This window comes from Pistacia vera, unplaced genomic scaffold, assembly GCF_008641045.1.
Source record: "Pistacia vera cultivar Batoury unplaced genomic scaffold, PisVer_v2 Contig169, whole genome shotgun sequence".
Classification (NCBI taxonomy): Eukaryota; Viridiplantae; Streptophyta; class Magnoliopsida; order Sapindales; family Anacardiaceae; genus Pistacia; species Pistacia vera.
The window spans coordinates 286,492-310,765 of NW_022195779.1; positions in this window are offsets into that span (position 1 = coordinate 286,492).

The window sequence follows — 24,274 nt, forward strand, 5'->3', positions numbered from 1 at the left end:
ACAAAATGAGAAATCAGCTGTCCCTTTTAGATATCTTAAGATTCTCTTCACTGCTTCCAATGTGCTTGTCCTGAGTCGGATTGGTATCTACTTACCAACCCAACAGCATAACAGATATCGGCTCTAGGGCACATCATGCGTACATAGACTTCCAACACACTTGTATAAGGAACATTCTTCATTGTTCCTTTTCTTTGGAGTCTTCGGACACATTTTACGACTCAAAGTCTCGCCTTTCGCGATAGGGTTGTCTATGGTTTACAATCTTGCATATGAAATCGTTCAGAATTTTCTTAATGTATCGTTCTTGTGAAGAGATACTAATTTTCTTGAGCGATCTCTTGAAATCTTGACCCAAGAATATATGCAGCTTTCCCATATCTTTCATCTCAAAATGAGATGATAACCATCTTTGATTTCATTGACAAATCCCTTATCATTTCCAGCTATAGTATATCATCAACATATAATGATAATATAACAAATTTGTTATGGATCTCTTTGTATATACACAATGATCTTCATTTATCATTTTGAAATCATACGACATTATCGCATTATGAAATCAAATATACCACTGTCTTGAGGATTGCTTGAGGCCATAAATTGACTTTAAAATTCTACACACTTTGTGTTCTGACCTTCTCTAATAAACTTATTGGTTATCCACATAGATTTCTTCTTGTAATTCTCCATTGAGAAAAGCAGTCTTTACATCTATTTGATGCAATTCAAGATCCATGCTAGCAACTATAGCTAGAATAAGTCGGATTGAGGTAAACCACACACAGTGAAAAAGTTTCTTCATAATCTATTCCTTCTTGTTGTGTATACCCTTCGTGACTAAGCGAGCTTTGTATCTTTTAATACTGCCATCAACTTTACGCTTGATTTTGAGAACCCACTTGTTCCCAGGCTTTGCGTCCTTCGGTAAATCAACCAGTTCCCATACTTGGTTTGATTTCATAGACTCCAATTCTTCTTCCATTGCTTTCATCTATTTTTCCTTAGAAGGGCAATTGAGAGCCTCATTTACATTCCTTGGCTCTTCGTCACTTGTGGAGTAACTAGAAAAATTTCCCCCTCAATCTCAAATCGTCGACGTGGAACTTGTTTCCTGTTTGATCGACGTATTGGAGATGATTGGTGTTACTCCCACGAGACCAGCTATCATAGTTGGATCGCTAGTAGGGAATGATAGAGGATCTGAAACTGATTCATCAACTTCCATATTGCTCCCACTGGGATGAAGTATAACCAACTGATTGTCGGCAACAGAATTGCCTTGGTCTGTGTTTTCATATAGAACAAGTCTTTACCTATTTCGCCTTCTTAGAAAATCGGTTTCTAAGAATGTGACATCTCGTGATTCAAACTCAGTGATGCTACCACTTTCTTGTTCTCCTATGAAGGACGTATCCCTTTGAATGTTTTGAATATCTTATGAGATACATTTCTTCCCCCTTGGACCTAATTTTCCATATTATAGGAAGGATCATGAACATAGGCAGCACTCCCCATGGCTTTAGGAGACTCAAATCGGGTTTCCGATTTGTCCATAACTCATATGTGTATGTAATATTTGGATGGTACTTGATTGAGGATATATGTGGCAGTTAATAAGGCATCACCCCAAAAGGTGATAGCAAGTTTGCTTTAGCCATCATAGACCTCACCATCTCAAGTAGGGTTCTGTTTCTTCGTTCTGCAACGCCGTTTTTTGGTTCGATTCTGGGAATAGTTAATTGACGTTCTATTCCCATTTCATCACAAAAATTTCTGAATTGATCAGATAAATATCACGTCCTCGATCGATTCGAAGAACTTTTATCTTTTTATCTAATTGATTCTCAACTAAGTTTTAAACTTTTGAAAGCATTCTAAAGCTTCTGATTTTTGAGAAACAAAAAACATAACCATATCAATAAAATCATCTATATGTGATGAAATAACAGCCCCATGTCTAGCCCTCACATTCATTGGACCACATATGTCAGATGAATTAGTTGCAATGGAACTTCATTCTTATCGCTTTTCCAAATGGTTTTCTTGCTGTTTTTCCAGCTAGGCAATGTTCACAAGTAGTCAAGTCTACTTTTGTTAAGGATCCTAACAAGCCTTCTCGTGCTAGTATATCATTCGTTGTTGGCCAATATGCCAAGCCTTGCATGCCATACATTTACATCATCATTATTAGAAGATGTAATAAAGGAAAAACAAACATTACTATTATTATAAGCAACACAAGTACTATAAAACCATCTGAAAAATAACACCAACCATAGTATGTTGTGTCCAAAATAAATGGACACCAGTATTGGAAAATTTTAATTAAAACCAAGTTTAACAAGTTCCAACACGGAAATCAATTTCGATGATATCGGGTGTATATAACACGTCATGTAGGTAAGGATTCGACCTCCATGCATGATCAATTTGCATGTGCCGATCCCTTTAACTTCCACTTTGAATTGTTACCTACATATATCCATTTGTTTCCCGTGGTATTCGTCAAAACTCCATGAAAGCACTCCTGTCTTTTGCTATGTGGTCTGTTTCTGCTAAATCTACAGTCCATAAAGTGAGACTCGGCTAGAAAAACAGAACGGAAACTTTATATAACTTACTTGTTCAAACAAGTATTTACCTTCTTCGGCTCGCTACAATCGCGAGCAAAATGTCCCTTGTTACCACATATAGCATTTTACCTTTGCCATATTCCTCCTCCTGGCATGCTTTCCTTTTCATGTTTAAAGAAATTTCTCTTCTTCCCTTAGCCTTTTCGTATTGCCTTTCTTTGGGATCCACCTTGAAATTTACGTTTAAATCCCTTCCCATCTTGTGTGGAACCAGCCATATACACATCAGTATTTGCCTTCCTCCATTAAGACGATCTTCTTCCGTTCCAAATGGCGTATGCATCTTCTAAATTTCTGAGGCCCTCATTGTGGGTAAGGTGTATTTTCATATGTTCCTAATTTTGAGGCAATGACCTTATGACAGCTTGAACTGTTTGTCCTCAGTGAGACAATGACCTGTATCTCTCAACCACTTATCATGTTTGACAAATGCCGAATGTACTCTCATAGTATGTTCGACTTCTTTTTATATGTGCCAAACTGATAGTGAGTGACCGGAGTTTGGTAATAGACGTACCGCCAAACTTTGTAGCAAGTGCGGACCACATGTCCTTGCTAATCGTAATCCCGGCACTTTTTTATGAGATCATTGTCCATGCTGCTTAACAAAGTAATGCGAGCAGTGGAATTCTTCTTCTTCCTAATGTCATAACGCACAATCTCATCTATGTTGAGCCGTGACTCCTTCTTTAGGCTTTTCCATGGTTGTAGTAAGAGCTTCAAGAACCTCTTGTTCTTCCAAACATATTGGATTTTCATGCTCCATATCTCATAATTGTCGCCGTTAAATTTTTCTCCTTTGTTAAGTTCGGCGACAATGTTCTTAGATGCAGATGTCATTTCTAAACAAATTACACTTGGATAATACATGTTTTCAATGCTCGGAACATACTATACTTTTAATTATACCAATAATAATTGTATATTAGATTTGGAATCAAAAGTTAACAATGTCAACAATCATCATCCAAAATTCTAATTTCCAATTATCACAAATATATTAATTGCAATTCTAAATTATATTTAGACACAATTTATAAATAAATCAACATAAATCACATAAAATTTTAATAAATAAATAAATAAAACTAATTCCATTATGTTAAATGAATTCAACTTGTAATAAAATTAAAAACAAACAAATTCCAAAACAACAAAAAAAATTAAGTGTACAGCCACATTCCTAAAACTGGGAAGGATTGATAATCTTATCCTAAGGTCTTTATCTAACTTGTAATTAACCCTAGGCAGGGGAACTCCGTTTCTTGTGATGTCCTTTACGAGGAGACTCCTATAGATGCACCCGTCTTTTTTGCACCCCAATCTATGTACTCCTTGATATAGTTGTTGACTAAACGTCTATAATTTTTATTGTCTCTTTAAAGTTATGAACTTTCAGCTTGGTCCAAACCATTCAAGGAGACCAACGAGATTAGGGTAACCAAGAGTCTCTCTTAGAACTTGATATTTGACTCATCTTCCTTTAATCCCCCTATCTAGACAATTTCCTGAATCTTTTCATTCACATAATGAAATGATTTACAAGTTGCACCAACTCATCCTCTGTGTCTCTTAAAATCAATGTGTGAGTTGTGTAGAGTTCTAATCATGTTCATAACCCTTTCCCTTTGAGCGGGTGGTTCTAGCAACCATTGCACATCTATAACGTAACATTTTTCTATAACAAATACAAAAAAAACTTTTATTTATCAACCTTTATTGATAATAATATGTATACGTGTTTATGGGTCCAATACACAAAATTAGACTATAAAATACCAAGTATTCATTTTTATTCCTTACGCAAAAGAAAAAAAATTTAGAATACTTCACGCGCCTCCACGCGCCGTTAGGAGCAGCACGCTCACCCACGTGCCGACAAGAAGCGGCCATCACCCTCGCATGCCAGCAGGAGTTTCCACATGCCGGCAAGAGCTTCACACGCCGACAGGGTGCTTCACGTGCTGCCACGCGCTCACACAAATTCGGGTCAGGTGACCCGTCCCACATTAAATCGGGTCAATCCTGACCCAAGCTTGACCCTTGACCATGTTGACTTATGGTCGGTTTGTGACCGGGTTTGACTAACCCTTTGTTCATTTGGGTCGAGTCGGGTCCACGGGTCAACTTGACCCATTTTTATTTTTGTTATGGTTGGGCCGAATAGGACTATATGGGCTTGTGTACAGTAACACAAAAGCAAAATTAGCCCAGTGGTAGGAATTGGGCTTCAACCATGGAGACTGGGTTCAAGTCTCACCAACCACGTTATTGAATTTTTTTTCAAAAAAAGTAAAACAAGAAAAAAAATGACATGTCATTCAGATGGCTGGATCAAAATGACATGTTAGTTTCTGTCGTCTTCAACCTCTTTCGGGTCTTCAACTGGGTACCCGACCCAAAATCAACCCATACGAACACGAAACTTCAAAAAGGCATATCTAAGTCTTTTAACTCCATTTTTTAGATTCAAAAACTATTTTCTTCATAATTTCATAAGGAATTTAATGGTCTAATTATCTACCAAAAAGATAACTTTTTACGTACAAAATTTGAAAATTCATAACGCATTTGACAACAATAACATGCTTCAACATTAACAGTATGAATTTAAAACAATATGAACCACGGCTCTGATGCCAATGTTGGAAATAGCATAGAATAACATATATCCTAAAGTAATCCCAAGATCATAGTCACCATTGCAATCACATTTGTTAAATGAACTACAATGAATTTACACAGCATAAATACCTCTACTCTTATCTCTGAAGCAATAAAGTTAATCTGGAAGAAAGCCACGAAATGTATTTCTGTTTTCCAAATTCTAGAGAAAGAGAGCGTATTTTTCCTTTTAGTTTTTGGTGAGTTTTAGTCAGTAACCATTTCTAAAAGAAAAACCTTCCTTTATATGGGAACGGTTCGTGAGAAACTGCCTTTGGCAGTTTCCACTTCTCACACCCCTTCATCATGGGTGTATTTATCATACCAATGACATATGTAGCATGAGTTTGGAGGAGGGAGATAACTCCATGGAAATAACAGAAGATGGAGAAGATTGTCCTTCCTTTAATGTTTTATTTGCTGAGCAATCAAAGGCCCACTGCTTTCGCGGACAACCAAGTCCAAATCAGCACATTAGATTTGATCTTCCATTTTTTGTCCTCGCTTAACAATATACAATATAGTTATGAAAATTAGCTACGAAAGAAAACTGTAGCAAATACATATTTACATCTATAAAAGTCAATATTTATAGCTAATTGCAATAATTTTAGTGATAGAAATTTCCTTCGAGCTAATATCATCTATTGCTTTAACATATTAAAATTGTGGCAATAGCTATTCATTAGCTACAATGTATTAACTATGGTAAACATTGTAGCTAATTAATGTATTTGCTATAATATTTAATCTACATGGCATATCGTAACATTATTTGCTATGAGTTTTAACTATAAAGCTATTATTTATGCATTGCTATAAAATATTGAGATTTGAGCTAATTAATGTATTGCTAAACATTTTATGTACGTGGCATATAGTATCATTATTAGCTACGAGTTTAATTGTATAGCTATTATTTTTACATTAGCTATAAAATATTAAAATTTGTAGCTCATTAAGGTATCTAGCTATACAAATTTTTTTTCATGATAGTACAACGTTTTAGTATCATTGTTAACTACTAGTATCAATATATAGCTATAGTGTGTATTAGCTATAAATTATTGAATTTGTAGCAAATAAAGAATGTGAAAATTAATTTGCTACAATCCTTATAGTATGCAGCTATGATATTCTAATTTATCTGTAAGTAATTATTTTTTATTACTTATGAATTAAATAGTTATAGTCAATAATTGTTAATCACACCACTAAGGTCATAGTAATGGAACCTTAAACCAATAGCTACTTAAAAGAACTCTTCACGCGAGCTAAGAGCGTGAGCTTTTGTAAAATGAAAATTGTATTTTAAGGATCTCTAAGGTTTTTGTCTTTTCTATGATGATGTTTAAAACTAACACTTTATAAAATGTGAGTGATTTTGGTATGAGATTGAGATATTTAAAAAATTGATAATGTTATATATTTTTTATATGAACTTGTATTTATGTTTTAGTGACGATGATGACAGCGTTAATAAACTATTTAAATTATTTATACGTTTATAAAAAGAATATTTGGTTGTATGGAAAATAAGTTTTTATAAAACTTGGTGTATATATCAAAATAACCAAAACCCCCATTAATATATTATCAAAACCTGTCTCACTTCACAAAGTATTAATAGAAAAGCAAATTAATTGAATTGTATAACCATAAAACTTTATAAAATTGAAAGCATAATTTGTAAAATAAAGGGATTGAACTCAAGTCGTACAATCATTTAAACAATAAAAACTGTATCAAAAATCTCGAAGCAGTCAAACAAATATAATATGAAAGATTAAAAAAAATGTAACAAACAATCTAATAATCTATATGAGCAAATCTTCATCATCAATGTCACTATCATCAATGTCTTCAGCATCTCTCTCTTCATCAACACTATGATCATCATCAACAATCGCACTACTAGAAGCAGATATCTCATGTCTCTTCTAATTGATTAAGTTGCCATCATCTTCAAACATATTTGTAATTTGATGATCTATTTCAGAGCTGTCTTGTTGGAAAGCTTTTTCATCAATCGATGATTTTTCACCACATGGTAGGTCATAAGAGCTATCCCGATGACCTTTTAAAACAACAAGCCAATTAGGATTGGAACCATCATTAACATGGAATATTTGTTGTGCTTGAGATGCAAGCACAAAGGGTTCATCCATATATAATTTTCGAGCTATATTAACACTAACAAAACCATACTTATCGTTCTTCACACCTCTTCCAATCACATGAACATCCCACCAATCATATTTAAATAACACAATCCATTTTTCATTCAAATATTAAAGTTCATTTATTTCATTAAGAACTCCATAATAATCTATATTTTTATCCTCCACCATTCCTTTTACCAAAACACCATTATTTTTGCTTTACCCTTTTTCCTTCAAGTTGCTTAGTGTGAAACCTAAAACCATTTATGATATAGACTGAAAACCTTTGTATACCATAAAAAGGACCACGAGACAAAGATAATAGATCTTCATTTACACATGTACTCTCTTCTTTATACAATTGTACAACCGATTAAAAAGAAGACAAGAAGAAATAGTAAGAATTAAATGTCAAAATGCATAGAAATAAAATTTCACAAAAGGAAACCTTACTCGATGATGAAACCATTCATGAAAATCTTCTTGATACATGCCTTGCTCATGTTCACTGCAAACAATTTGAAAAAATAAAGTAAGAACCAACAANATGGAGTGCATGTCTCTTTTCTTGTAAATGCTGTACAGATTTTAGTTCAGACATACCTAATGTCTAACTTGAGTTCACTTTACATACTTTTAATTCATCAGAACTCTAATCTGGCAATTAGACAGATAAAGTGATCATTTATCACTTGTGGTCACATTTCATTATGACATTATTTTAATTCTATTTTCTAGGTGACGTTAAACATTTTAAGCTTGGCTCTCTATTATCACCTAGATAATAAGCTTAAAATCGTCTCATCTCCATTCCTACGAAGTAATAGAGGCGATTGCCTGTGTGAGAAGGCCAATCTTTTGGCTGTCCGATATGCTTTTCAAAATACACACATATATATAATATTTACATAACTAATATGTATATACATATATACTTCTTCATGTATATTCCATAATAATCTAAATTGAGCATTGACAATATTGTTATTTAATATTGATAAGACAAATGTGAACAATTTTAGGAAATCTCAAAGTATAAGTACATTCAACACCTACGTAAGCCTAGAGATTTAACATGTGTATTGAAAGTATCTCTTGGTATAGGCTTTGTGAATGGATCCGCAACCATGTCATGCATAGATATGTACTTCATGTTCACCTCCTTTTGTGCCACCAAGTCTCGCACAAAATTATATTTGATATCTATGTGTTTCGTTTTATCATGATATTTGGGATCCTTAGTGTATGCTATTGCTGCTTGACTATCACAGTTTATTCTTACTAGTTCAATAGCAACATTAATTATTCCCAGATGATTCATGAACCGTCTCAACCAAACAGCTTCTTGTACTACAGCTGAAAATGCTACAAACTCAGCCTCCATTGTAGATAAGGCTATGCANGATTGAATTCAAGTGTTGTTTAGAGATTACAGGTTATGAGTTACATTGGACACAAATGAATGAATAATGAAAATTTGTTAGGGGTGTATTTGTAAACTTATAAGGTGTTTTTATTATTTTTTAAACTAATAGGGGGGTAATTGATTTTTTATAGGGTACCCTGGAAAGGAACCGGAACCTGCATTTTAGGTTCTGGTTCCTTGAATTGAAGAACCTGTACTGTGCGGTTCCGGTTCAGGTTCCTTTTTTTGGGAACCTGCACTGTGCGGTTCCGGTTCTGGTTCCCCCGAAAAATACAGGGTACCCGGAACCGCTCACCCCTACCCATGGTTCACACTAGTAAATTTTTCTCGGTTGAAATTTGAAGAAATAGCTTGATTTCCTTAATTATTGCATATCGTTTTTTTTTTTTTTTTTTTCATGTTTATAGTCTGGGCAAACCATCAAAACATTAAGCTCTTTTGTATGAATTTGTTCTAAAAATTTCCAAATAGACAAAAAGATGAGACTAAAACATCAGCTATGGTAATGCAAAAAATAAAAAATAAAAAATCTATTTACAGCGATTGAATTGATCTTTTTCATTCTTTGATCAAAGATAGATACACACAAAATTTCATTGAAGATATTTTACAAACAGATGATGAGCTTGTTATTAAAAGCAAAATTCAAAAATCAGAAAACGAAACAAAATACATCAATATAAAGATAATGCAAAAAGATGCAGAGATTGTTATTAACTAACCTTTTTTCTTGAAATCAACCATTCAGATAAGTAATACGTCCACCCAATTCAATTCAATTTGGCTAATTAAGGACTCAACAAACAGATTCAAACCCAATCTGATAGTGGCAAGAACCCAATCTGATAGTTGCGACTGTGAGTGAAAACCGACGCCTTTGGGAATAAAAAAAAGAAAATAGATGTTAATAAACACGAGATGAAGGAGATCCTAACCTAATCTTCGATATTGATCTTGAGCTACCTAATCGATTTCGTTTTGTCTAATTTAATGGTACAACTCTCATCTGTCTACAGTCAAATATCTCACATTTATGTTATCTTTTTTTGTTACAATTTTATCCTTATTAATAAAATTTTTGGACAATAATACCCCTACTTTAAAAAAAATTTACATTAATATCCTATTTCAATTTTACCCTTGTTTAATTAAAATTTTGGATAATAATGCCCTTATATTTAAAATAATTTACCACCACCTCTGCCACCCAGCCACCACCACCACTGCCACCCAGCCACCACAGCTGACAACGGGCCAACCACCACCACCACTGCCACCCAGCAAGTTCAGTTTGTTCGTGCCATGACTTGCTGGGTGGCTAGGGAAAAAGGTGTGTTCGGCTGTCGTCCCATGATGATCTCAAAAGGACTCTTCTTGGTTGCCTCGCTCCGCTGCAAGTTGAATGAGAATTGGGCTATGTCAAGGAGCTTTGCCCAATCTCGCTGGCTAGCACTCACATAGTGCTGCAAATATAGCTCTAACAGTGCATTGATGCGCTCGGTTTGTCTATCAGTTTGGGGATGAAAGTTGGTTAAGAAGTCTAGGTTTGATCCTAGCATCTTGAATAACTCTGTCCAAAATCTCCTGGTAAACTGAGGATCTCGATCACTGACTATGCTTGTTGGAATACCCCATAACTTGATGATGTTGCGAAAGAAAAGCTTGGCTGTTTCCTCTGCTGTACAATTGGTAGATGCGGGATGAAGGTGGCATACTTGCTAAACCTGTCCATAATGACTATGATGCTCCCAGACCCTTCAGACTTTGGCAAACATGGATGAAATCCATTGAGACACTCTCCCATGGTCTCTCGAGCACGGGTAATGGTTTTAGCAAGCCTACTGGTTGTTGTTGCACTACCTTGTCTTGCTGGCAAACAAGGCACGTACATATCCCTCGATTCTATCTTGCATCCCAGGCCAATAGTAGGCAGATTTCAAGAGAGCAAGAGTACGTCTCATACCTGGATAGCTTGCTCACAAGGAGTCATGACACTCCTTGATCATCTCTTTCCTTAGATTGTCCCATCTTGGGACGTAGAGGCAGTTGCCTTTGGTGTAGAGTAAGCCGTCAGTCAGCCAAAACCTCCGAGTTTTCCCTTCTTCTACCAAGGCAATGATGTTTCGAGCCAACTGCTCATGCTAGAGTCCCTGCCTGATTCTGTCAGCCAATGCACTTGTGACTTGACTGATGCTCGCCAACTCGGCCTTGCGGCTTAGTACATCTGCCGCCACGTAAGTCTTCCCTGGCTTGTACTCGAGGACATAATCAAACTCGGCAAGAAAGTCCTGCCATCATGCCTGCTTCGGACTCAACTTCTTTTGAGTCTGAAAGTAGCTTGTTGCAACGTTATCTGTCGAAGTAACAAACTTAGACCCAAGTAAGTAGTGCCGCCACACTCTAAGGCAATGGATGATAGCTGTCATCTCTTTTTCTTGCATGGTGTAACGCCGCTCAGTCTCATAGAGCTTCCAACTCTCATAAGCAATCGGATGCCCATTCTGCATGAGTACTCCCCCGATGGCAAAGTCAGATGCGTCAGTGTGCACTTCATATAGCTGAGTGTAGTTTGGCAAGGCAAGCACCGATTCTTTGCTGATTGTAGTTTTCAACTCTTCAAAGGTGGCTTGGCATTCTTCTGACCATTCCCACGGCTTATTCTTCTTAAGTAGGTCTGTTAATGGGGTTGCCTTTGCCGAGTAGCCCTTGATGAAACGACGATAGTAATTTACTAATCCAAGGAAGGATCGTAACTCCGGCACTTTGGTAGGTGTTTCCCACTCTTGAATGGCCCGCACATTTTCATCTTCCATCATAAGTTGCCTATCCTTGATCTTGCGACCTAAGAACATTACCTCCAACTTGGCGAAAAAGCATTTCTCCTTCTTGATATACAGCTTGTTGTCCCGTAGTACTTGGAACACTTCTCTTAGGTGGTGCACATACTCCTCCCAAGTTTTGCTATATACTACTATGTCATCTAAGTAAACGACCACAAACCAGTCGAGATATGGATGGAATATCTTATTCATCAAAGTACAAAAAGTAACAGGTTCATTTGTTAGACCAAATGGCATAACTAAAAATTCATAAGACCCATACCTTGTAACACAAGTGGTCTTTGGCTCGTCGCCTTTAGCTATGCGTACTTGATAGTAGCCTGACTGCAGATCCAGCTTGGTAAAGTAGCGGGCATGCCCGAGTTGGTTGAAAAGATCAGCAATCAAAGGAATGGGATAGCTATTTTTCATGGAAACCTTGTTGAATGCTCGGTAGTCGATGCACATGCGCAAGGAACCATCTTTCTTCCTTTAAAACAAGACAGGTGCACCATAGGGAGCTTTGGAGGGCCTGATGAACCCTGCATCCAGTAATTCCTATAACTGTCTCCTTAATTCTGCTAGCTCCGGTGGTGCCATACGGTAAGGACCTTTGGTAGGTGGCTTGGTGCCCGGTTTTAGCTCAATCTAATAATCTACCTCCCTTCTAGGTGGTAGCTCTTTTGGCAGCTCGTTTGGTGAGACATCAACAAATTCTTCGAGTACTTGTGCTACTTCCTGAGGCACTGCCTCTGGCGGGATTGGTTCCTCATCATCATACTGCTTGAAGATGGCCAAGTAGCTTTCCTCCTTCTTCTTGATGCCTTTCTTGAACTGCATGGCCGAGAGCACCGTTGTCTCCGACTTGGTAGAGCGGCTAGTAGGCAGCACACAAGCTTATTCCCCGCCTACGATGCATATGGTGTTGGTTGAGGGCAAGGGAAATGCCTTGACTTGTTCCATGAACTCTAAGCCAAGGACAACTTGGTAGTCATCCATTGGTGTAACTGAGAAATCTAAGTAGCCAGACCAAGTTCCTATTGTAGTTTTGACATGTCGAGCCACTCCATGTATCGGTTGTGCCACTAAGTTGACTACCTTGATGGTGCCTCCACCTCTTGAAGCCTTGAGGCCTAGCTGGCATGCTTCACTTACTGAAACAAAGTTGTGCAAAGCTCTTATATCTACCATGGCTTTGGTGGCCTTCCCATTGATAGCCATATCAATATAGAGCAACCCTTTGGCTTGGGTTTTTAGTGCGGACTGGATCCCGTTGAGTAGTTGCATTGATCCCATATGTGCCCCATCGGTACTGCTTTCAGCTTGCTTGCCTTCTTGATGCTTGGCTATGAAGGAAGTGAGAGCTTTCTTCTCTGGAAAGTCTTTCACCCAATGAGGCCCGTTGCAAATGAAACAGTTTTTACAGGATTTGTTGGAGCCCTTCTCCCAACGTGTGCCCTTGTCCTTGCCCTTGGATGAGGAGTTGTCTTGGCGGGTGTCTCGGTAACTCTCTTTAGATTGCCCCTTGTCTCCCGCACCTTTAACAAAGCTGCCCTTCTTATCTTTGGACTTGCCGGTGTGTTCTTTTTGGCTGCTATAATCAATCAAACTTTCAACAACTCTATGGCTGTGGTAAGGTCTTGCACTCCCTGACGCCTTAGCTCTGTTTTCACCCATGACTGTAGCACATCCATAAAGTTGAAGAGCGAATCTTTGTCGGACATCCCAGGGATCTCCAGTATCAAGTCGGTGAAGTCCTTGATGTAATCACAGATTGTCCCTGTTTGCTTGATCCTTCGCAAGCGAGCTCTTGCCTTATCCTTGGCATTTTCTGAGTAAAACTGCCACCTAAGCTCTTTCTTAAAATCATCAAAGGTAGAAATAGTACAAATACCTTTTTCAATGTCTCATTCTCTTCTCCTCCACCATAGCCTTGCAGTGTCTGTAAGATAGAGGACTGCAGTTTCAATCCTCGAGCTTTCCTCCGTGACACCTACGGCCCCAAAGTACTTGTCTAGTCCCCACAACTTCTTGTGCCTTGCGTGAGCCACCAAACTTTTAGGCCTTGGGACGTCAATCCTTTGGCTTTCAATGACGTTGCTGTTGGTCCTTGCAACCATGGCGCGCTTGCATCGCGCTAAATTAGCTTGCACCTCGTCTAAGCGAACAAGGGTGATGTTGACTTCGGTTTGGAACACATGACGGGTTTTGGCAAGCTCCCTTTCGAACTCCTCATGGATTTTCCCCATTTTCGCCCTTAACAACTCCTTCATTTGAAGCAACATGGCTTTCGCAATAGTGTGAGTTTCAGACACCTCCGTCTCTAGATCATCCACCCGATGATCTAGCTCATCCGACTGTGCGTTCACCCTTTCTTCTATACGAGATAGGCGTGAGTCAAAACTGGAAATAAAGTCTTTGGACTTACCTCTCTGTCTTGAGGGGTTGGGGTTGGGGTTAGGGTCGATTTTCTCTGAGCGACCACGTTCTTAGGAAGCCTCCATCTCAGCCATCTTGGATCCCTTTGTTGAAGTGAAAGTGTCTTTTGCCATTGAATAAAAACTGAGGTTATGCTAACCGAGGCTCTGATACCACTTGTCACACACTTAACTTCTTTCCTAAGTCCGTGCGGCCTTAACACTTTGGAAATGTGTTAAGCAACCTAACACTCACACAAACTCAAAGACTAACAATAAGCAAATAAGAGAGATAAGTGGAGAGAAAATGTAAACTTTGTATTGAAGGATTACAAGTTATGAACTTTACAAAGGGGGGTTGGGGGGGGTGGCGGCCTATTTATAGGCTAAACCTCCTCAAGAATATGACTAGATACATTGTATACTTAATCCTTAAGTAAACACTAGGTGGCAACCTTAGGTGGATGGATAATGTTTATCCTTTAGTTCCTTTGCCACTAAGTTTACTTAGCTACGAAGTATACTTAGCCACGAAGCAACGTGCAGCCCACTTGAGTCACCAAGCAAGCTAGTCATGACAATGTGCTGGAGTTCATAACAACAATATCTATGCAAAAATAGAATATTTTTTGATTGAAGGTCTTTAAGGGGATATTGCTGTTAGGCAATGGTTTTGAGACTCTTAAACATATAGAACATGACTATTAGTTTGCTTTTTATCATTTCATAATAGAACAAACGTATTATTGACATGTTTACATAATTTAATCTTCTTGCAAATTTGATAAATTTCACCCTCCCTTTTGTACATTTCTAATAGGTGATGGTTGAATCATATGCAGGTACGCTATCTTTCGCATTTGTGGCTCTAAAAGTTCTATTTTTAGTGTATAAATATAATCCTTGTGCTTTTTGTTTCACAAACATGTGATATCTAATATCTTTTATGGTCTGAAAGGCCAATAAGCCTCATGGATAAGGAAGGATGTGTCCTCGTGGAGAACAATGGGACTGTCAGCTTGGATATTTTTGGCTCCTTATCGTCACATATTGGCATAATTGGTTCTGGAAAGGTTTTCCATTTAGTTTCAATTTTCTCTTTATTGCTGTGTACATTTCCATTTCTTTGATATATGCAAATTTTACTTGAGAGTAAGTATTTATTTATTTTTTTGTCATTGGCATTAGTGTGTATGTATTGACAATATTGATTAGGAACTGCATCTAGAGAAGCAACGTCGGAAAACTCCTGCTTCAATTGACTTGTTGAACGCAACACAATGTCAAAAATTAGATGTTGATGGGGTCTGTATTCATCAAACTTCTCTTATTTTGGTATATCAAGGATGAGAACAAGGATTAAGTTATCTAGAAATTCATAAATATAGAATGTCACATCTTGTATATATGTAAAAATATTCTCCATTTCTTTTGGCACTTAGCTTGAGGAACAAAAATCCAATCCCTTTCTTTTCTCTTTTATCAAGATATATAATCACAACTAATTAGTTTCTGTTTTAGGCATTACCTTCAGTGCTAGAGATGGAGAAGTACCTTCTAGAGGAATTGTGGTTGTTGTTCGGCCTGCCAATGCTGTTTCTTCTAGTGCTTCAAAGGACTTGGATCAAAAGCACATTGTTAAGAATAATTTAGAGATGATCATGGAAGTCAGATTCATAGGTGAAAGGAAGAATCTTCAAAAGGGTATCAATATCTACACAACTTGTGTACCACCTACTCTACGAAAGGGTATCAAGGTTTATATATATTTGAATTCGAGTGCAAGTTACCAAACTTCTTTCAAAATGCTAGGATGTATAGGTTTTCATTTCGCCTTGTAAGTAATACAAAAGATTATTATCTCTTTTTGTTCGTTGCAGTATAATATGATATCTTTTCTTGTGTTTTATGATTATATAACCTGATATGATGAAATTTTGTGCTTTCACCTCAGTCAAGCTCTAACAACTGTGAGAGACAAGCGGTAGTTAAGGGATCTTCTAAGGTTGGAAATTGAAGATAGTTGAGTTGTAAACATAGCCCAGAGTTTTGTGTTAGGTAAGAAAACTTTTAACAAATCAGCTTATCAATTTTTCTATTCATGAAACTCACAGTAAAATTATTTCCATCTTCTGGTTGAGATAACTCAATTCATACAAAATTTTGAAAAAACTTTGGATAACATTATTCTTCGCTAGTCTTAAGCCTATAGTACAAAATATGGGATGCTAAGTAGCCTAAATAAGTTATTACAAGATGCTTCCTGTATTGCATAAGAATGAATTGCACAATTTCCCATCCTAGGTGTATTGTAGACAAATGAAAAGCAATTTTATTGGCTCATTCCTAGAATTAAGTATGATACTCTTTATCATCCACTCAATCTCAATACACTCTCTAAGTAGGATTAATGACTAGTAAAGTATCATCTTTGCATCCTTTAACCTGTATTACGCATGGCGAGACTTTACAACTTAAATATTATTTTTGGGCCTAAACTTATAAGCTTAAACTTTTGGTTTAAGTAGTTACTTAATAATTCTATTTACCTTTCACATCAATTATCATGTATATTTTAATGCCTCTTAGGGAGTTTCTTTGTCCTATTATTTTTCCCCTAACTAGCATTTCTAATTAGACTTAATAGCCTTTTATATTCCCCATTTTCTCATAAAATGACCACTTTCCACATAGTTGGTTCATGCTTTCCACCTTTATCCATTGCATGCTATGACATCTACGATAATCGGATTCCATTTGCATTTGTTACGGGGGTGATAGTCAAACTTAATACAAGCATGAGTGTTAATATACATGCAGACAAGTTCAAGATAGACCTTTCAGCTGATAAATTGACTCTTAATATTGAGGTATGGGTCTACACATGAATGTCTTTTATGTGCCCTTTTAAAGAAGTGCCTCTTATTTAAATAATGTTATTATGTTTTTGGTGTGCATTAGCTCCTTGTTTAAGTTATAATAATTACATAGGATATTCTTATTGAAAGCTATGAGTTGGATAAGATCCAACCATATTATGAGGCTACCTTGGTGATATCTCCATAAGATGAATTGGCGTCAGTTTCAATTCCATGTCAAGGTATTCCAGCGATCTTAATAGATTTGCATCTAGAACCTGTTTCAATCTTTTTTCTAACATCATCTTGCCATTATACTCATATTTTTATATATGATTTATATATGTGTATAAGTTATTCCTAGATCTTTAAAGCATGTCACTATCCAATCACCAAATTTTGGAAACAATTTGCTTCCAGGCTCTATGGTTAAGTAGCTTAAATTTGAGGTATTTTGGGGATGTTATAATTTTCATGGCTAGAATTATTTTAGAAAATTTGTAATGTCTTATGATTGTAATTAAGTACATTGTAGATTAATGAAGCAAATTGGAGTGGTTGACAAATCATTATTCTCAAAGATTAATCTTATCAAGGAGGGGCTTAGTTGAACTCAGTTTAAAGTTAATTCTTATATATTGACATCGTATATATTGTACTGGGAACACAATTGATTATATAGATAATAATATGTTATTTGCAACCTAAGCATATCAACTACATCAATGGGGTGTAGATTCCTTAATATTGCATATGGTATTTCATAATGTATTTTCATTTAACCCGTGGTACTTAGAGTATACCATTAATCTTTGATTTCAGTGCAAAAACCTAATGTTATTAATTTCCTTTTGGCATAATATGTTAGTTAATCTTTAATTTCAGTTTTGAAACATGATATTATTAATTTCCTTTTCGCATAATTAGAGATTTAGAACACTTTATGGAATATTAAGGAGGAAATTTAAGTGGCTAGATCTCCCAAGTTTGCATTTAAAAAATAACCTTGAAAATATTTTGCAATATTTTTTAAGTTAGAAAAACTGACGTGGCACAGTTAAGATTCATTAAACATGTAAAATGAGTTAAACTGAAAAGATTTAAACATATGTGGGTAATATTATAATTAACAAAAGTTTGTTTAAATTTTGAAAATTAAAAACGGTCCCCACCTTTCAAAATCGCTTAATCGAGTAATATACCCAAAAAATAATCGAGGAACACCTTTAATTCCTCTACAATTTTTGGTGATAAAAGTGTCATATTTTTTGCAAATATTCAATCCTAAAGCTTCCGTACACAAAATCATGGTTGACATTCACAAAGAGGAGGAAAACCCAACCCCACTCTAAATCATAGACTCTGGCAGAGGTGGTTGTTCAAAGGTTGTCGAAGAAGACGATCTGGTGGATCATCCGATGAGTAAAGGTGGTCTAGAGGTAGAGAGGACAACGACGACATAAGAACAGAGAAAAGAATCGAAAAATGGTTCTGAAGAGGAGGACGCTGGCGAGAATTCAGGCGAAGAGGACGTCGGTGAAAAAAGGGTACGTTTTTTACTAGTGGTTTTGAATTTGATTGGAAATTTGATTGATTTGTGCGAATTTGGGGGATATATAGTTGGTTTTATTGTTATAGTGGTTGTGGCGTTTTGTCGAGTAGTTGGCGAGCATCGGGGGAGGGGCTTTGTTTGGGTTTCAGAGGATAGGGGAAGGCAAAGGAGGTTGTTTGTTAGAGGTTGAAAGGCTGGGAATGGCAAGAGGTGGCGAAATAAGGGGGCTAGCAGAGCAGCCTATTAGTTGTTTTAGTTTTTTTTTTTTTTTTTTTTTTAACTAATATTTAGTTTATATCGATTATGTAGATTTTTCGAAGCATAAATTATAAAGACTATGGGTTGGAGGTTGTAAGCAATAAGGTATCATACTTCCTGGTAAAGGTGACAATTAGGTCAAGTTGGCAAGTTTTGATGAGAATAATGGAGAGTTTAGAGGAACAAAAGAAGGGGTATGGACCGATTCAAAGAGAGTTGTTTCGGTCATTTTGTGAACATCGGAGAAAATTAGAAAAAGGCGTTCTAGGGGTAAGGAGTGCATTATATGTTGATGCACTAAGTTAAAAGCAAAAAAAAAAAAAAAAAAAAAAAAAAATGAAATGTGGTTCGTGGTGGATGGGAAGCCACTACATTTTAGGATGATGGAATATGCCCTAATGACAGGCTTAAGATGTGGGGCATTTCTAGATGCGGAAGAGCAAGAGAAAATAAAGAAGAGTAAGGCAGTCGGTAACTTGGCTAAAAAGGTTTTTGGCGGGGAAGGCGTCTATTATGGGATGTGATTTAGATGAGAGGTTAGGAGAAAATGGGTATACCTTTTTAGAGTGGTTCAAGATATGCCTGATATGGTTCGTGCATTCAATCCTAATGGTTTCTGACTCAACAAAAGTCGTTAATATGGATTGGGTGAAGTTTGCAAGCAACATGGACTTCTTTAATGCTTATCCGTGGGGACGGGTATCATTTCAGCTAACCATGGACTCCTTGCATGGAAAAGACATGGCGTTAAAGCACCACTAATCTGTCCAGATGAATAGATCGAGCATGTACAATTTGTTTGACTTTCCATGGGCAATGCAGATAAATATTAATAGTTTTTTGTTATATTTTTTGTATTATATGTGTTTTAATTATAATATGGATTGTTTTTTTACAATGTAGGCTTGATGTATGAGGTTGTCCCTATCTTGGCTAAGAAAAGGGGGGAGGGGGGGGGGGGGGAGGAAGAAGACTTGATGAGCGATCGCAATTTCCTAGGATGTTGCAGTGGCACATCGAGAAGTGTACCCATTGGGATTACGACTAAATAGACATGCAAATTCAAGCGACTCGGGTAAGATTAAAGGATTAATCTTTTGAATATGCACTTGCTTTTAAATGTGGCTTAAATTTGATTGATTTTTTTTCTTATTATAAGGAGTTATCCATCCCTTCTTCACTGCTACTAGGGTTGAAGCGACAGAGGAGTATGTTACATCATTCAAAGCACTAGATGATGTAGCAGATGAAGGGATATATCACCTAATGTGGGACCTAGAAGGGGTCACGCATATGAGTGCAGTTGCAGGGCCATTACTTGAGAATGTTGTTGACGCTGAAGATGATGAAGCTCCAATCACTGAGAGGGAAGAGGATGAGGAGGATGAAGAGGTTTTTATGCCTCCACCTAATTGAAAAACCGGTACAACAAGTACCACTTTACTAAGGCGTCGAGGTCGGGAGAATGAGGTGGTTGACCTCATAAACGGTCTGTTTGAGAGTTTTACAACAGCTGTTTATGAGAGATTTGGGAAGATGGAAGAGCGGATGAAAATGGTGCAGGAGAAAGTTAATAGGGTGGAGGAGGAAGTTGGTAGGGGTATTGAAGGTGGTTGAAGTGCAATCTGAGCATAAAAGAGAGAGCCGAAAGAGTAAGCACGTAATTTCTCCTTACACGGCAGTAATGGATGGAAAGAAGAGGAAAACAAAGAAAAAAATGAGGAAGTCTGTGAAAGTGGAGAAGCGAAAATGGAGGAGAGCAAGAAGGAAGGCGGAGGAAGTGGGGAAGTGAATATGGAGGAGGAAGGCGGAGGAAGTGGGCAAGTGAAAATGGAGGAGTTAAAGGTCGATCTGTATAGGCCAATGGATGAGGAAAGAAAAAACTCTTCTATGCTTATTACAATGATTCTAAAAGTGATGGGCATAAGAAGTGCAAGACCAGGGATTATCCCCGGGAGTGGTTTGAAAAGATGTTGACAATGGGTAGGTTGCTCGATGACTTGGTGAGTTATTTTCCCTTATTTTTTCGTATTTTTGCTTATGTTTTCCATGAGGTATTGTATACTTATCATGTTGTTTTTATTTGATGTAGCACATCGATGAGGTATTAACACTTATAAGGCTACGACAGAGTAGTAATTGTGATATTTTGAATCTGCACTTTGACATCACTGGTGTGGCCTTTAGCCAAACGCTAGTAACTACATATGACACTTTAATGAAAAAGACCAATGGTAAAGGTGCAACAAGGGGAGGCATGTGGAAAAGATTGGCCATAGATGACTTCGACGGTGTCCCTGATGATATTCGGTTATGACAGGATGATGCAATATGTACGGGGGGAAAGGCCCAAACATGGCAATAGTTGGGTAAATGTTAAAAGAGTATACTGCATCATGAATATCAAGGATATGAATTAGATTACCGTCGTCATGCTACTAAATGAGGGCTTGTTGCAGATCCTTGATTGTATCCCAAGTATTTGTCGAGAGTGGCAGTTAGAGATGGAGTTGTAGCCGCTGTGTATATTGTTCCCGTGGCTGTTGCACAACAACGGGATGTTTCAGCACTTGGATGATGTACTACTGACAGGAAAGTGGCCATTTAAGGGCCCTCCTGTCCCAACAAATGACTGAAGGTAAATTTTGTATAAAACTTACATAATACAATTGTTTTATAAACTGATTCTAATGCTAATGTTTTCCTCTTATTGTAATGCTGATTATAGGGCATATGCACTAAAATTTATTGCGTTCGACATGACCAACACCTCGATGGATAGACAATGAGCAACTGTCTGGAGTGCTGGGTCATTGAGTGTTTCCATGGGCATATGGATCTCTTTTGACAGACCAGAACCCAATCCAAGTTATTGTTGATGCTATCATCAAAAGGTATGGAAGTTGGACATAGAATTTTGTAATTTATGTGATACTATCTTATTGGGTTGTCTTGAATAATTGGATTGTCTTGAATTTGATCAACTAGTGTTGTTAGGCGTCAGGTTATTGATACTTGGTTGTAGTATTATGTATGCTTTATGGCCAAAGCCAAGGCTGGATAATGTTGGAAGGGGTGTTGTAGAAGAAGACGAAGATGTTGCTGTTGTTGAAGGTGTGCTGGATAATTTTGGAGGATGGGGCAATGGCTGAAGAGAATGATGAAGAGCGAGGATGGAAACTGCCAGCCCTGCTTTTGTTTTGGGTCTATATAGGACATTTATTTTTTGTATATAATGTTGTAATTTAATGTAATTGACACATTTAAGATTTGTACAAAAGCAATTCAATATTTCTTTCCCTTTTTTGAGTTTGAGTTTAATTACTGTTCTTGTTAAATGACATTGATGTGTTAATACAATTAGGTTGTCAAATTCAGGAGAAAATATAGAATTAATATGTGTTAGTGATTTTCGTTTGTCAAAATTCAAGAGAAAAGCTGGAAAAAATATGTATTGCCCATGATCGCTTAAGTGATATATATGCGACTATCGCTTAAGCAACCAAGGGTTTTCTATACAGGATCGCTTAAGCGATCGTACATCTGGGAACATCTAGATTTTGCCTTAGACATGATTGCTTAAGCGACCAAGAGTAAAAGTGAAGAATCGCTTAAGCGATCGTGCATATGGATAGATCTTGATTCTACCTTGCACTTGATCGCTTAAGCAACCAAGGGTAAAAGTGAAGAATCGCTTAAGTGAGACCATAAATCGCTTAAGCGATCGTGCATCTTGGCTTCTATCTTGGACTTGATCTTAATTCTGTATGGGACTTGATCGCTTAAGCGACCAAGGGTAAAAGTAAAGAATCGCTTAAGTGATCGTGCATCTAGGCAGATCTTGATTCTGCCTTGGACTTGATCGCTTAAGTGATCCCAAATCACTTAAGCGACTAAGGGTAAAATTGAAGAATCGCTTAAGCGATCATGCATCTAGGCAGATCTTGATTTTGCCTTGGACTTGATCACTTAAGCAACTAAGGGTAAAAGCGAAGAATCGTTTAAGTGAGACCGTAAATCACTTAAGCGATCGTGCATTTGGAATGATCTTGATTCTGCCTTGCACGTAATTTCTTAAGCGACCAAGGGTAAAAGTGAAGTATCGCTTAATTGATCTTGATTCTGCTTTGGACATGATCGCTTAAGTGACCAAGGGTAAAAGTGAAGCATCGCTTAAGTGATTGTGATTTTGGCTTGTAAGTGTAAGCGACTGTACTAGATTGCTTAAGCGACTAAGGCTAAATATACAGGATTGCTTAAGCGAGACATGAAATCTCTTAAGCGATCTAGTGTATTCGGATTATTTTTATTATGTCTTTCATAAGATTGCTTAAGCGATTTACATTATCGCTTAAGCGATGAAAACTTATAAACACTGGATCACTTTAGGTGATAATAAAATCGCTTAAGCGACTCTCTTTCTTTTGTTTTCTTTTTTTTGGAGTAGGTTGTTAACCCCATATTAAGTGACATTAATGTGAATTCCGAACGTTCACAACATCACATGATTATTAACATTAATATTAAGCAAACATCGGTTATTAACACTTATTAAGGCCAATTAAGAAGGATTATTTGCAACATAATTCCATCAACACATATTAAGGTTATAACCATATGATATATGGATGAATATCATAACGCACTAATGTGACACGTTAGTAGAAACGTACCTCATTTCATAAATATGGATGATGTATTTGAGAATGATTTGATTGAAATAAGCTTCAATTTTGACTGTACGATTAGTTCAGTGGACCATGATCTGTCTTGTGTCAATTGATTTGACTATTTATATCACTTAATCGATTTTTTTTGGAAAATTATATTTTAATTAAATTAATTTTTTTACGCCTATACATGAACATGGAAAAGAAATATTAAAGTATAGAATGATTCTATATAATACAAATTTTAATGTTTTTAAAGTACCTTTAATCACTTAAGCGATATATGGTTTCGCTTAAGTGATCTTGTCTATTTAGCCTTAGTCGCTTAAGCAATAATAAATCGCTTACGTGATCTTGTCAAAGGTAGAATAAAGGTCATCCGACTATACTAGATCGCTTAGGTGATTTTAGGTCTTCTTAAGTGATCCAGTATATTTAGCCTTAGTCGCTTAAGTGATCACGTATAAGCCAGAATCAAGATCATTTAAGCGATGCTTCACTTTTACCTTTGGTTGCTTAAGCAATCTATGCGCTTAAGCAATCATGTCCAAGGCAGAATCAAGTCACCCCAGGTGCATGATCGCTTAAGCGATTTAAGGTCTCGCTTAAGCGATTCTTCAGTTTTACCCTTGGTTGCTTAAGCGATCATGTCTAAGGTAGAATTAAGATCACTTAAGTGATTTTTCACTTTCGGCCTTGGTCGCTTAAGCGATTCATGATCGCTTAAGTGACCAAGGCCATTTTGCTTCTTATCTCACTGATCTTTTGATATTGTGCACGTTTGAGTGAGAAATTATATTCCGTACTAT